Source organism: Gekko japonicus, unplaced genomic scaffold, assembly GCF_001447785.1.
Source record: "Gekko japonicus isolate JY-2015 unplaced genomic scaffold, Gekko_japonicus_V1.1 scaffold762, whole genome shotgun sequence".
Lineage (NCBI taxonomy): Eukaryota > Metazoa > Chordata > Lepidosauria > Squamata > Gekkonidae > Gekko > Gekko japonicus.
The window spans coordinates 637,754-653,630 of NW_015164691.1; positions in this window are offsets into that span (position 1 = coordinate 637,754).

Here is a 15,877-nt window from a genome sequence, read left to right on the forward strand (position 1 = left end):
CTAAACCAGATAGCCAAGTGCCAAACTAATTAATACCGATATAGTCAGTTGTCATATTCATGTTTCTTTAAAACTACCATTGCCTGGCTTCTGGTTGATGGCGGCACACTAGACAGACGCATCTCCCGGACCTCCCGGGGATGAGGTCTGTGCACGGTGAGAAGGAGGGGGAGTGCTGGCACGTTACCCCCCCAGGAAGCCTGGCGGAAGGCTCCTAGCCAGGGGACTTATGAGGAGTCGCCTCTTCGCCTACGCATTGTGGGTGAATTGAGGCGCTCCTCTGTCCCAATGGTCCTTCCTGCGCAGTGCCCGAATGGGACCTAGTGACGCCGACTGGGGCAAGCGTAGGAGATCGAGTGGATGAAATGAAGTAAAGCGGGGTCGGAAGACCAGATATGAACGTGAGTCTGACTGAGCGAAACGATGGTTAAAGAGAAAAAGAAAGCTCCCTACCCCATGTTGAAAAACGGAAAGTGAAGCGGGCGGGGGAGGGACGCCTCCTAACCGCATGAACTTTTGAGCGAATGGAGGGGGGGAAGCGGAAGAGAAGGCATGCATAACTGTTAAGAAGTACTTACCAAGGCGAGTTCAGGCGTTTGAGTGCATATTCAGAGACTTTCAAAATATTTTTCAAAGTAAACAACTGAGAAAGATGGCGGGGAAGAGGGTGGAGAAAGAGAAACTTTCAAAATCGAAACTAACGGAGAGCCCTAAACCGGAAGGAGCTAACGAGCTGGCAAAGACTTTGGCAGAATCCATGCGCCCTCTACTGGACCAAATGAGTAACCTCAAGGATCAGATGTCGAAAATGACTCAGTGCATCACCACACAGCAGACACAGATAACCGAGACACTTAAAATGATGAATGAAACGGCTGAAAAGGTGAAAGAAGTGGACGCCACTGCACAAAAGGTGAAAAAGAAAGTTCAAAAGCTGGAAAAGAAGCAAGTTTCTATGGAAGATCAACTGCTACAATTACAAATGGAAAAGGCTAATATGATCCTTCGCTTCCAGGGCTTGCCAGAGACAAAGGGAGAGAATCTTAAGGAACTAATGAGTGAAGTATTGGCCCCAGTGACAGATATGAAGGCGGAACTCTTGTTAAACGAAATGGATGTGGCCTACAGGTCATATTCAGGATATATAAAGAAAAACAATCTGCCTGGGGAAATTGTGGTAAGATTCTCGAAGAGGCATGTGAGGGATACAATCCTGAAAGCAGTATCTGGAGCACCCCTGAAAGTGGGGGAGAATACCATCAGGACGTTAAAAGACATTCCATTTGAAATAAGACAAAGGAGAAATATAAAGAATTAATTCTTTTTCTACAGACAAATGCAATTGGATATAGATGGTTAACTCCAGAATGCGTAACCTTCAAAATCAAGGATAAAAAAGAAAAGATTGACTCTGTCCAGAAAGCATGGGAATTTTTAAGAGTCCAGGTGGAAGGGCCAGGGAAGGAAGGAGAAAAAGGGGAGGACAGTAAGTCCAATGGCGAGCTGGACTCGGAATCCTTCGGGGAGGACTCTCTATCAGAGAAAGGGGCGGCAGCCCCTAAACGTCCTTATAAGCTTCGGAAGAGACTAGGCAAGGAGAAGTAAAGGCTGAAGGACTCTGAACTGTGCCTTTAAAAAATGTTGAAGTGAGATGCTTTGGGGTGTTTCTGTATGACAGTTAAACTTAAGATTTGAAAAAGATAATGTTAAACTTGACTCAGTTGATAGTAAGATTAACGGGATTAAGACTAAATGTATGGTTAAACTAGTGGGATGATCTCCTCTCTTGGGTTTTTAGTCAGTAGTGGGTATCTTTCTTTATCCAATAAATGTAGTCCCCCCCCTCCTATTTTCTGTTGTAGTTTGTAGTGTTATAAAAATGCAATAAAAAATCCCCTCCGGGGGCTTAAAAAAACCAACTACCATTGCCTGTTTGCTTCCTTTTCCCATGTGTTAATAAAACTACTAATTCACGGTTTTTAAGAATAAGTAAACATATGGCACGGAGGTAACCTGAAACACATTGCAGTTTTATCTAGGAGAAGTGTTTGCGCGAAAGCCATACACAGAATGGGACCTAAGGTTTCCTTTCTCTTAGCACTGCAAAGGTTAACAGAAGGGTCCACAGACCCACAGCTCCAGACCACCTGGCCTCCCTTCTCAACTTGTGCAGTTCCAGATGCTAACTTTCCCACCAAGACAGGAGCAATCAGAGTGATGTTTCTGTCCATGGGCTGACAGCCAGTTGGAGGTATGCTTTGGCAAAATCTCCACCATTCATCTCCTCTGCTAAGAGTCCAAAGAACAGGGCATCTCCAGCTCGGGTAAGAGTCTTAGAAGCCTTCAATTGGGACTAGAGATCATTTACCCTGTGGCAAGTGGACAGAACAGGCAGACAAGTCTTCAAAGTCCAGAGGCTGCAAAAACTACAGCAGGTTTTGTAGAACCAGAGAGATTAGCGAACACTGTGCATCATAAGTATGCAAAAGATTCTCATTATGCTGTCACAGCAAGAGTATAAAATCCGGGTGTGTTCACACGGAAACAGTCTACGTTTCAAAGACACCGCCCATCTGACTGCAAATGTATAGAAGGGACAGACAGTAGCACACCACTGAGAAAATGGGGGGTCCTGGCTGTGGATCTGGTATCCATCCTATACGTCTCCCATAGGATCTGACTGTGAACACTTGCTTGCCAAAGGAGCTAAACAGTGCAATCCTAAACAGAATTACACCTTTCCAAATCCACTGAAGTCAATAGGTTTAGAAGGCTGTAAATCTGTTTAGGATTGCACTGCTAGAGTCTTCCTACCTGCTTCCTGTGCTGCTACTCCACCTTCCCTCTTGCATCACTACTGCCTATATTCAGAGTGCAAAATCTGCTTGTCAGACTCCTAGGATCTATTTTAAGCAAACAAGAGATAGTTTTATATCATGGGAAACTGATGCCTTTATTGGGCTACAAAGCAGGGACAGATAATTAAGGCAATGGCTGCATTTGCCTATCTTGCAAACCATATATAGATTACAGATACCAAGCCATCTAATACTAGGCAATTCACGCAGAAACACATGCCATTGGTCATTTTAAGAATCAACATTTTGCTGTGGCTTAAAGGACTTGCTGTGCATGTATTATAGATTTTATTTCAGAACTGATAATACGTTTGGCGGTATGCCTTGCATTTTATGCCTTATACTTTGCTGTCTTACGAGGCAAGTACAATACAAAGCAAATTGCCTCTTTCAGTTGTGATGGCAAAAGCCGGCTGACTGCAAAAACTAAGGAATTCTTAAGAGGCACTCACCTAGGGCATACCCTGTGTTGCCTGTATCTCATGAGGCATCATCGGGGCACGCTTGCCAAGACATGCTGTACCTATGTATATGCACAGAGCCGATCTACAGAGGCCGCTTGCATGAATGCCTCTTGGGAAGGAGACAGATGAAAAACAGGCAGCTGTGGTGCAGGAAGGAACTTTTTGGCACAGAAATCAGCACAGCATCCAGCAAGTCTGCTCTCCAAACACCCCAGCCACCCCAGCCTCCTTTAGCAAGCATCTTCAGTCCTGACCTTTCACCAAACTGCTGGCGTGCTGTAACCTCTAGCAGCAGGAGAGAGCGTCCACACTGGAGCAAACCCATCTATTTCCTCACTCCCTCCACACACGCACACACCCATGCTCAACGAGACTTGGCTTTACGGAAGTATGACAGGAGAATAAGGGCAACTGCTGGGCACCTTGTGACACAAATCATGCCCCAAACATCTGTCAGAAGCAATTGCCATCTTCCTGTCATTTCCAGTTCCTTGAGACATGCAACAAAGAAAATGTGGGGAGGAGGGAAGGCAAGGAGGGCAGCTTGGCTGGAAGGCAGAATAACAGTCAAGCGAGCGCCACCATCTCCAGTCATGCTGAGAGAAAGGAAGATGGTGTCTCCACTGATTAGAAGTAGAGGGCATATCTTTCCACAGAAGAAATCTGGAGGCGGAGAGAGCGGTATGCTTTGATAGTCTGTTGCAATAAAAGCAAACAAAAAAAAGAGAGAGAGAGAGAGAGAGAGGAGTCTTGTGGCACAAAAAGACCAATACATTTATTGTAGCATAATTTATTAGGAAAGTATTATTCCAAACCAACCACTTCCTCTCTCTGGCTTGTTGACCTTTGCAAAACATTCCAGGCTCTTCTGTTCTAGCATACATTTGGCAAGCACAATTCATAAATAGAAACAGTAGTTTATATGACTTGTTATCTTAAGATAACCAACCATTTAATGAGTTGCCACAGTGTAGCCTCACCAGGGAACACCCCTCAAATATCAAGTCAAATAATCGGAGGATAAAACACCCCATACCCATGTCCCCAAAACTGAAAATCTACATAAACAAACAAAAATGTCAAACTGACAATGTCGAAAGAGCAGACAGGCAGCACTTGTGTTCCGTGAACCCTTCATGGGTAATCTGCCTCAGGGTCCAAACACAAACACCCACCCAGGAACTGTAGCAACTGATACTCCAAATGAGACCTTCATACAGTTAAGAAAAGAAAAGCTTATGCCTCACAGTACAACTATGAATCCTAAGATATGTAAAAAACTCAAACACCAATGGAAACACCAATGGCATCTCCTCCTGGAATACATGGACCTGTATAGTACCTGAACACCTCACCCTTACTAAATAGATGGTAGTAATGTCTTCTCAGAGAAGACACAGGATAAATGTGCAGCTTGTATTATGGGAGCTCTGTTTCCACAACCTAACAAATGCAGCAAAATGCCTGCATTCCACTTTTCAGTATATCTAATGACTTCATTTTTTTCTTGCAAGTTGATAGTCAGGACACAAGGCAGTAGAACAAACAGGCGATAGAGACCTCGTCTCTCTGCAACCCCCTACGTCTGATGAGTGAACACTGCCTCCATAATAACATTATTTCCCCCTACAGGGAAAGCCTCACATTTAGAAATCTAGAAGTCAGGGACACTTTCAGCTGCAAATCCAATGGAAGATATCTGGCGCACACAAAATGGTTTGGCACCTTGGTGATGGCACCCATACTCAGTAACGTACTCAGCAACCCCTAATGACAATCCAGTCATAAGTACTGTCTGTTGCAGCCGCTACCCATTATGCATTACTATCCCCATGTTTCTGTTGTCTCTCTACAGGGAACTTGGCAGCCATCCAATACTGACAGAGGCAAGGATGCTTCCCCACAGACTATCATGCAGGGAGGCCTCCAGCAGCAACCAATAAGCAGCCAGACAGATTTTCCTTCTGAGGATGCCACCTCTTCCCTCACAGGTCTTCTGCGCCTTACCAAGTGCGTGACAGACAGGCATGTACAGACACTTAAATGACTATGACGTATCTGTTATACCTACCTCTTTAAGAATAATAATAAAAGCTGCCTTTGGGCCTGCAGTGTCAGGATCCCAGAAGTAAACTGTGCCTGCAGAAGTTCTGGCTTTGTCAGTTACAGGCTTGGCCAATGTGTATACTAGCACAGCCCTAGGGTCTAGAATCAGATTGTGAAGCAACGAGATTTCAAGAAGACGCCACAACATGGAGCTGTCCCTAGAGTGCCTAGATCCCACAGTGCTGCTAAGGCAGGGAATCAGGGACGCTGAGGTAAAACACACAACAGGCCCTTCCATTCAGGCTTATGGCCCTAGGAGATTCAGACGAGCTGTGGCTCTAACCTCTTCCAACTCCTGCAGGCTATTGCTCTTAATACACACAAGAGAAGGGGGAGGGGAGAAGAGATGGAGAGTTTTAGGAGTACTCTAGCTGAGTCTTTGTGTTCAGACAAGCTGGCTTAACCCTTCCAGTCCCCTGAGGATTGTGAGTGCCTCATATTGCCCAACATCAGGGAAGCTGCTTCATCATTCCCATCCCAGTCAAATCATTTTATTGCAGTTACACAACAAAAACTCAGGAACCTGAGGGATTCATTCATAATCACCAATGGATCCTAGCCCATTATAAGCCTTGATACGTTTCCAGCTACTGTTTCAGAGGCACTAAAGGACAAACTTATTGCCTTTGTTTTTTCCTAATCAAACACCAGTTTCCATTCGATAATCATGGTCTTTCTCAGTGAAGCAGCACTCAGGATTTCCAAGTGTTCAAAATCATCTCAGTCCCCCAACCCCACCAATACCTCAAGTTGTTTAGCAATCACCAGTTTTGTTTTTAAAAATTAGGAGAGCTGGGAAACATCCAGATAGAAATCCTCACCAGAAAAGAGTACAATTATGTCTGCAGTCAAGCTCTTCTAGCACTACACTGAAAAGCAGGAAGAGAGATAGAGGCAGCTGCCACGGAAAGAGGAATCTCAATAAGAAAATTTACTGATATCATTTTTCCCTTCCAGATCAATAGCAGTTTGCCGTCCTTCAGAGTGCAGTGAGCCTGATTCCTGATAGTGCATGGGAGGCAGATCAGCTGCACCCGAACTAGCTATGTTCCCATTTCTCAGATTGTCCCAGCAGTATCCTCCCTACTATAAATAACCTAGCTAGAAGGAGCCTTTTCCCCAAAGGCCCAAGTCATTCTAAGCGTCTCTCAGTAACAGTTGGTCTCCACTGGCAGAACTGGTCTGGATGAATGTGCTGCTTAAGCAAAGTAAACAGAAGTCTAGTTTTTGACCTGCCCTACACAAGGGGTCAAAATCGGCATGGAAGCAGCTATAAACAGAATTCATGAGATCTACGCCACAGTCTTATGCATATTTATATAACACTTTTATACTGATGCTGATGAAGCTTGCTCCCAATTAAGTACGCCTAAGATCATAGCATGCCAGACTCCTTAACAGCCACAACCTTTTTTATATATATTATTAACAACGAATTCTAACCCTCATAAAAACACATGCACTGTATTTGCGGAATTATTAGAAGCTAAATAGGATTTTAGTGGTGCTTCCAGGAGACAGCAGTGGAACGTCTTTGCAATGCAACCCCAGCATTCCCCTCCCACCTAATCTCTGCTCCTTGGAGATATTCACCTTTTATAGCCTGACAGGCATGATAAACTCTCCACTCTTGGAACTTTTGTGCTTCCCATGCATTCTTGTAATTTAGGACCATTAAGAATTTCAGTCTGGCCCAATTTTAGCCTTCATGAATGCACAGATGGGTTTGAACCAGATATATGCACATGAAGTTGATCTACAGTAAGTCAAGTGACAATTTTTGGTCCCTCTACTTCAGCCCTGTCTACTCTGACTGGCAGCCACTTTCCAGTGCCTTGCCCTACACCTGCAACCTTTTAACTGCCAGATTCACAAAAAACAGTAAACGACCATATTATTTTCTCTCTTTTTTGCATCTTCTGATTTTTATATCTGTATACAAGAGTTTTTCAAACATCTAATTTAAGTTTTTCACACTTGAGAACAGAATGTGACCAAGGTCAGTCTGTTTGCTAGTCAATACTTAGCTCCTGTGTATGAAAAACAGATATACAAACTACAGCAGACCAACTGTGCAAATTAACCTGAAGTCTACTAAGTTAACACACATTGCTCACATGCACACTCCAGCCCAAGGGAGTCACAAATTTGGCAGGGCAGAGAACGAGTACAAGTAAATAGCCATCTACCAAGGCCTGCCAATTTTGGGGGCTCCTTCCCTGCCTAATTCTATCTGTGTCATAAATGTTCCACCCCTTTACTTATCCAATTCCTATTTTACATGTTGAAATTGTATTCATTTCAAAAGCTCAGAGTCCCCACCCCCAATAATAACTATGCAAGCTTCTCTAAAGTCACCTCATTTCATTTTCATTTAACCACAGAACTAGGACTATAAGCCCCTTGGCATACAAAAGTAAAGTATGGCAGCACTGCCTCATTCCCGATTTGTACTTTTTGCTTCCTTAGTCATCATATCCCACTCACAGAAATGTATCCTGCTTTTCAAGGTTCCTCACGAAAACAGAAGGATGAGGAGGAAAAAAGGGACACCAGCCCTGAATGACAAAAGCAAGATCGTAATGTGACCTAGATGCTAGAGCTCCCAGATAAAGGGTTTGCCTCCGATCAATACACGTATTTTGAAGAGAATCTCCCTACAGGATTAGAGAAACCATTTGGAGCCTGCCCACGATTAGCAAACAAAATCAACAAAAGATTAATCATTTTATCTTTACTTATTCTGGGTCCAGAGGAAAGCAGCTGCAAGTGTAATACAAATATATTAGAATCACATACACATGTCCCTGTGTCACTCACCCTCTGCTGTCAGCCCTGCTTGGGCGCAAACCTATCTACTTCCCCCATCCCCACCCCAGGATCAATATGTCTCCGGCACTTGATGCCTCAACTATTTCCACTCACGTACAAAAACCCTACAGAAAGGATCTAGCAATATATGAGTCTAGCCATCAATGAGCCTATTTCCTTATAAATAAACTCTGATGACACAGTTAACATGGAAGATGTTTCAGAATTCTTTTTCTCATCCACCCTTCCAACAGCTTTTTGAAGACCTCTGTTTCACTGGCTGCCCTGACCTAGATGGCCCAGCCTCATTGGGTCTCAGAAGCTAAGCAGGGTTGGCCCTGGTTAGTATGTGGATGGGAGACCACCATGGAATTCCAGGGGCGCTGACTTGCTATGCAGCAGGAGACAATGACAAAACACCACTGAACATCTCTTGCCTTGAAAACCCTTCCGGGTCACCATAAATTGGCTGCAACTTGATAGCACTTTACACAGAGACATTTCACTGACTGGGGGACTGAGTCTAAGGATTTTAAGCACACTCCCATATCCACGCCCAACAGTTCCCAAGTTACATTAAGCTGATTTTACTTTAAGCAATACAAATCCAGATTCAAAGTGATGTGGATTCTAGGGCCAAGGTAGATATTTGGCAGTAAAGGTGGGTCTAGGAACCTCGAGTGCTGCCTAAAACATGCAAAGCAATAGCAGGAGGAGGAGGAGGAGGAGGCAGGAAAGGATCCTTCAGCCTCCCCAATACCACCAGTTCTCTGTACAACCTCCCACTCTAGCTACTTTTTTCCAGCAAACATGTCTAGCTTGGGGAGGGAGAACACTTTTATCTAGACACTCCACAGGGCAAGCAGCTCTTGACACAGGCAGGCACATTTTTACAAGGTGAAATAACTCTGTATCAGTTTTAGATAAGGTCTCCTTCCCCTCTCAGCTAATACCAGGCTCCTGCACAAAACAGCTCATTGTGCCTGCTTCCTCTCCCTAGCATTCCGTGCACTGAGGCCCTGTTTTGGCTGGAAGCCTACCACAGATTTGACAGACTGCAAGATGTTTCTGCCTGCAGTGAAGGAAGGGCTGGATTCAAGTGAGGGCTTGGATCCACTTTTCACTTCAAAGTTCAAGCCCCACAATGTAGCAAAAGTTTTTAATTGCCAAAGGAGGAGCAAGCCTGGGAAAACTAGAAGCAAGGAGAGATAACTGGAGAGCCTGTAGAATCTCGCTGAACCACAGAAGAGGAGGAGGGAGGGAGGGAGAAATGTCTGAAAATGTTCCAACAGAAATAAAACAAAGGGAAAGGAAACAATTTTTCAAGAGCGTGACACAGACCTCATCTTCGTTCAGGCAGGGATGGACGAACACCATCCAATAAAAGCAGATAAACACACCTAAGAATCCAAATGGAGCCACTGTAAATGCCCTGTAATATTGACTTCCACAGACATGCAAAGGTCAAAGGAGAAATGGACCCAAGACATCTTAAAACACTTGAAGGAAAACCACAAGCCACCCAGTAAGAACTCATGAAATCCAACACTCTGTACAACCGGAAGCATTGGCAAGAAGAGCAAGTAGAGAGTTGCCCTGACAAAGACACCTGCAAAGATATCCCACCAGCCTTCAACAAACTCATTTGCTTCTCCCATACAAGAGACATCTTCAGCAGTGTTCCACAGCAAGGGGAAGGAAGCTGAACCCCATTCCTGTTCCAGCAGGGCACAACTGAAGTTGAATGGACAGGAAACTTCTCCTTTGTCACTGACTGTGCTAGATAACACCAATCCATCCTCAAATTACAGATGGCATTTTTAATATGACTAAAGTAAGCAACAAGATCCCAGTCCACTTCAAGCACTGTTCATCAAGGCACGAACTGGGCACTTTTCACACTGCAACACCACAAGGCATATTCACCTAGATGTTTGTAACTGCCCTCGGTTACACACCTACAGTCACAGAAAGAAAACTCAGATTAAAAATGCAGACATCTATTAGCGCTGCTCCAAGTATGTCTGCTGCTTGGACACTGGTGCTTTCCACAGCAAACACATGGAATACAGACAGCAGACATGCATATATGCAAAATGTTATGCCCAAACATGGGAATCTACACATTACATGTTTGCTTCAGAAAAAAGTAGTATCACTCCACACCACCACAAAGCAAATCTTCCTTATTACCCACAAATTGTGTACCTGCACTTCCAAAACAGGTTGTCTGTGCCCCAGTCATACAATTTCTTTTGCAGTATGTTATGACTCCATGATCATGGGAAGCACTGTGACTGGTGGACAATGGTTTTTGGGGTTTTTTGTTTTTTGCATGAGGTTAGGAAAGCCAGAACACTTATTTTTACCTCATTTTTCCCATCAGCCTTTTCCCTGTTTTAGTGTACAAAAGTCATCATAATTTCTAAACCTCTGTTACTAGAGTGACAAGTAAGCATTGGTAAGCAAAAAAAAAGAAAGAATCCAGAGTTATGAACTATGCAGTCTTGAATGCCAGTCACATGTGTACAGAAGCCACAAGGAAGCCACATGGTATTGTACCTGTCAATCAGTAAAGAGTGGGAAAAGTATCCTGGGGCAAGGTATGTCCGTTATCAAACATGCCAGCAGTGGTGGCTGAGCAAAGGACTTTGTTGCTAAAAGCAGATATCCCTGTGGCCTGAACCAAACAGAGTCAAACCACTGAGACACACATACAAAAAAAATCCTCTTAAATCCTGTTTTGGAAAGCACTGCACCCGCCTCTGGTATGCTACACTGCCTCTCTTCCCTTTCTGTTTTGCTGGAGGCATCAGCCTGAAAAACAGGTTTTTGGCTTTCTAAGAGAACGTCTTGATGCTTGTTCTCCCACCAGAGGTGACAACCCCATTTTTGCAACATCACAGACGGAAGCAATGATGTCGCTGAGGAGGAGGTCAAGTCAAAAGAGCTCACAGCAGTACTTTGAGGATGAGGACCTCACATGCTCAAAACTCTTGCTTGCATGTCTGCACTTCTAGGAATGAGAATAACTATGGTAGAGGAATAAAATGAGGAGGAGTGAAAAATACAAACAAGATTTCAGAGGGGAAAATCAGAGCTCCATGCACCTCAGTCCACTGAAGGCATTGAAGACTGCTCTGTTAGTGTTCTGCACTGCTTTCCTTAAGTTCTCAGTGTGCTTCACATACATTCTCTCTCTATATATATATCGTATCTCTTAATATGAACAACACACCCTATCAGGAATGCCAGTATGTCCTTATATTATATACGAAATATGGGGGGAAAGGAGGAGGGAGCTGAGAAAGCTGGTGTCTGAACTGAAATTTGAACCAGGGGCTTCAGTTCCTAAGTCACAAAGTACTATGTTTAAAACTTGTTCAATTGTTGTGGCTTCTACATCAGAAGACTTGCGCATTGCGTTTCTAAAAAAAACCAAAATCCCTCAGCACCTTCCCCAAACAAGTTCCAGAGTTCTCTTAGGGATGCTCTGATAGTTAAACAAGATGTTTCAAGTTCCCACCTTGTAATATCCAGGGAAGTTGGGAATCCAGAAGTGGGAGCTGGAATGTGGGGCCAGATTCCCCAAACTATGAAAGGGGCACACACATTCTTCCTCCCCCTTCTTGTGGCTATGCAGCTGATGCTTTTCATGGCACGAAATTATCTCCTGATAATTGCTGCAGATCAATCTGATATTAAGAGACAGCCAGAAGTGACCACTTCAAAAGTCGCCAACTCTAGTTCAACCGTGGGTGAACCAGAAGACCTTTCTAGGTGACTGTTTAAATGTACTTTTCATTTATATGGGTGCTGAAATAACAACCTATCTTTTCCCCACATAAAGGAAGTAGGGCAGCTGTACTGCAGGAAACAGCTAAATAGCTAATATTACTTGTCTTTTTAAAAAAATCTAGAGAGAGTTGCACTAACAGGATGGAGACAGAGTACACAACCTTCAAAGAACTGCATTGAAAAGGTCTGATTAGTCACACAGATAAATCAATTAAAGCTTTAATCACAAATTAATTTTTTTTCTTTCCTTCCCTCAACTACTTGGTTGGAGTTGACACTAAGAAAAGGCCTTTGGACAGATCTCGTGGGTTATGCAGTATAGAAGCAAACATTACCTCCTTCCTTTCTAGGACAAATTTGATGGGAGCAAAAAAACAACTCATTCCCTCTATTTTCAAAGCCAGCAGTTAGCATTATGGGAGGAAACTAATGCAGCTTTCCTCCTTATAACAAAAGCCAGACATAACTGAAGTTGATCCTGCCAAGGAGAAAAGCCTTCATGTGCTTGTAAAACTTATTACTGATAGATCTTGAACTTGTTACTCTTTCCCCCCCCCCCGCATCGGCCAGCTAAATAACATTTCATATTTCCAAACATAATGGAAGAAGACACAAAAGACAGCCTTTTCTACAAAAAAAATAATCAGTGATAGCTTTTATTTATTGAATATTAAATGACTTCACACTTTCTTTCACTACCCTCACAAAGGCACCTTCACGGAGGCTCTGTAATATGTAAATGTATCTAAGCATAATTGATTTAAAATGAGACAGTTAATCAAATAACCCATTTTTAATCTACCAAGAGCCTCAGAGTTGTCACACCACAGTCAGTGTGACTGCTGCCTTTAAAAACTAACCAATATGCTTCAGGGACAGCAAGATATGACGGGGGAAGCCACAGTTTGTCCCTTCACTTGGTTGGGCATTCACATCTAAAAACAGGGCGGGGGGTTGAAATTTTGCAAGAAACGATATGTGTGGGTAAGCAGTGTTCCCTCTAAGCTGAGTTAGTGTGAGCTAGCTCACAGTTTTTTAGCCTCTGGCTCACAGATTTTTTTTTTGCTCAGGAAGGATGGCTCCAGAGCAAACCAATTTATGCAGCAGCCAAATTGCACGCTCACAACTTTAATGCCAGTAGCTCATAAAGTAGAACTTTTGCTCACAAGGCTCCACAGCTTAGAGGGAGCATTGTGGATAAGAGCAGCTGAGCTTTGTCTCCTATCCTACCTGACCTCCCTGCCTGCTGTCACCTCAGCCACTTTCCTTCCAGTCCATATCTGATACCAAATGTACAGCAGCCTGAAGAGAAAAGTGCCTGAAGAAACAGTGAGGTAAGCTAAGGGGACAGGGTCAACTCCATGTGCATACGCCTTCTTAGGTAAAAAAAAAAAAGGCCTCTGCCCCCACCGCTCACTTTATTTACAAAAGGGACAGGTATGCGGACAACAAATTATAGCTGCCCCCTGCCCTCACATCTCCTTTGGACCTAAGAGCTTGTCCACTTTGTGCTCAGCATCCTGCAGGATCGATATAGCCAAAGAACTCCATAAGGCTCAGCATGTCTAAAAGACAGCAAAGTCAGCTCAGATTCTATGTGGAGTTCACCGTATGAAAACAAGCCTCACCCATTGTGGACAACAACTCTGCCTTGGTGAACTCCTAAGAAAACATGAATCACTCAGCACTTACCAGTTCAAGACACCTGTGCAATTAACAAGACTTTTTCCCCCCTGTATGGTATAATTATATACATTTTAATGCAATTACCACCCCTGTATTTTGTACATTAAACAGTAGGCGACCAAAGGAAGTGAAAGACACTTTTATTATTCTTGGCGGAGCATTCCTGAAAATAATAATATATTGCAAAACTGATTTGCCTGGTGACACTGTCTCTACAAGATTTCTTCTAAAGGGGGGGGGGAGAGGAGAAGACTTGGAGAATAAGACAGAAGCATGGTAAAAACAAAATTACCAAAAATAAATAAATAAATAAAAGACCCACACTTCTCTGCTCTTCTCCCTTCTGCCACAGAAGGAAGTTACAGCTTTTGCGGAATGCCACAGATGTATGCAACCGGGACCCTGGCAATCCTGACATCTGAGCATCAAATCCCTCCCACCCCCCTCCAACAGCCAAAGAAAAGTAAAAGCAAATAAATAAAATAAATGACCGCCAGTCAGTCTCCCAGTCCCCGAGGCTGAGGTCATTAGGCAGATTAAAGTTCCCCAGCTTTGGCCAGCGGCACCGTTAGCAAAGTGCAGTTAAAGTGGCCAAATTGGATTACTACTTCTCCTCGGTCTCTGTGCCAACTTGGCCGGCAGATTGGATATGTGTGAGATAGCAAAAAGAGGCGAGGGGGGCTGAGGGAGAGCCCGCGGGCTGCTCTGCAAGCTGTCAGCCTTCGGCAAGGCAGGCTCCGGCAGCAGAAGCACAGAGAGGCTCAAGAGAGTCAAGCGTGTGTGGCAACCACGGCCTCTGACCAAGGGAGGGAGATGGGCATACCGACTCTCCGGGGGAGGGAAATACACCACCACACACATATATATACATGTTTCACATGTGTCATAGCTAAAGCCTGGCACTGAAAAGGGGCTCTAGGACTTGAGACCTAGGAAGTATGAGCTCTGAGGAAGCCCCAAGGGAGAGTCCAGTCAGCCGAAACAGCTCCAGGAAAAGTTATTACAGCCCTTCAGAGGGAGCTCACAGGAAGGCTGGGGGATCTGCCTAATGTTCCCACCTAGGCAAGGGCCATGGGAGTATCTAGGAAGCGGCCATGGCTCATGAAGAACTGGCAAAAGCCAGTCCAGTTTTAAGTACATAAGAGAAGCCAGTGTTGGATCAGGCCAATGGCCCATTCAGTCCAACACTCTGTCACACAGTGGCCAAAAATACCAGGTGCTATCAGGAGATCCAGCAGTGGGGCCAGGACACTAGAAGCCCTCACACTGTCACACACACCCCAGCACCAAGAATACAGTGCTCATGCCACCACACACCATGTGTTGGACTAGGATCTGGGATCGTAGTGTGCTAGACTAGGAATCCCCACTCTGTGACATGGAAGCTTGCTGGGTGACCTTGGGCCAGTCACTCTCTCTCACACTGCATTGTTGTAGGGATAAAATGGAAGAAAGGAGATTGATGCAAGCCTCTCAGGGTCTCCATTAGGGAGAAAGCTGGGGCATAAGAGAGGTGAATTCATTAACTCTTGCAATTATGCGGCTATTTCAACCAGGATCCTCAGAAACACAGTCATACCAGCATACTTTTATTGCCAATACTGAGAGACATGCAAAGTGAACGAGTTCTTTCTGTTAAAAAATGTTGGCCTAGAACTTGTCGGAGCTCAGGTCCAGAAGGTGATTTTCCCACTTAGACTGTTTCATGTGTACACATCACAAAGTTACAGCTGTTGTCAGACCAAATGCACACATGATAAGCTGCCGTCCATAACATTTGTGTCTCTCACCTTGTGCACACAATCTTTTACTGCAGGAGGAAAAAATAAGAAAAGTCACTGCTCACGAGTTAGGGAGTTGCCAAACTTTTTGTCAGATACCAGCATCAGGCTGGAGTCCAGGGCTGTCTCCTTCTCTAGGATTACTTTAGTAGGGCTTGTTAAGGTTCAAGCGCCCCAGCAGGGCAGTCCTGCACCCCTCTTCTGCCTTCCACACATTCTGCACCCTGCTACATGTAGAGGCTCCACCCCTTCCTGGCTCATTCCATTCCTAGCTAGGGGTTACACCTGCCCTGAGGGAAGAACCTCAGAAAAGGGGGGGGCACCCTTTTCTTGCTCCTGCCAGTAACCTCTCCCTAGTTACCTTAGGTGAGGT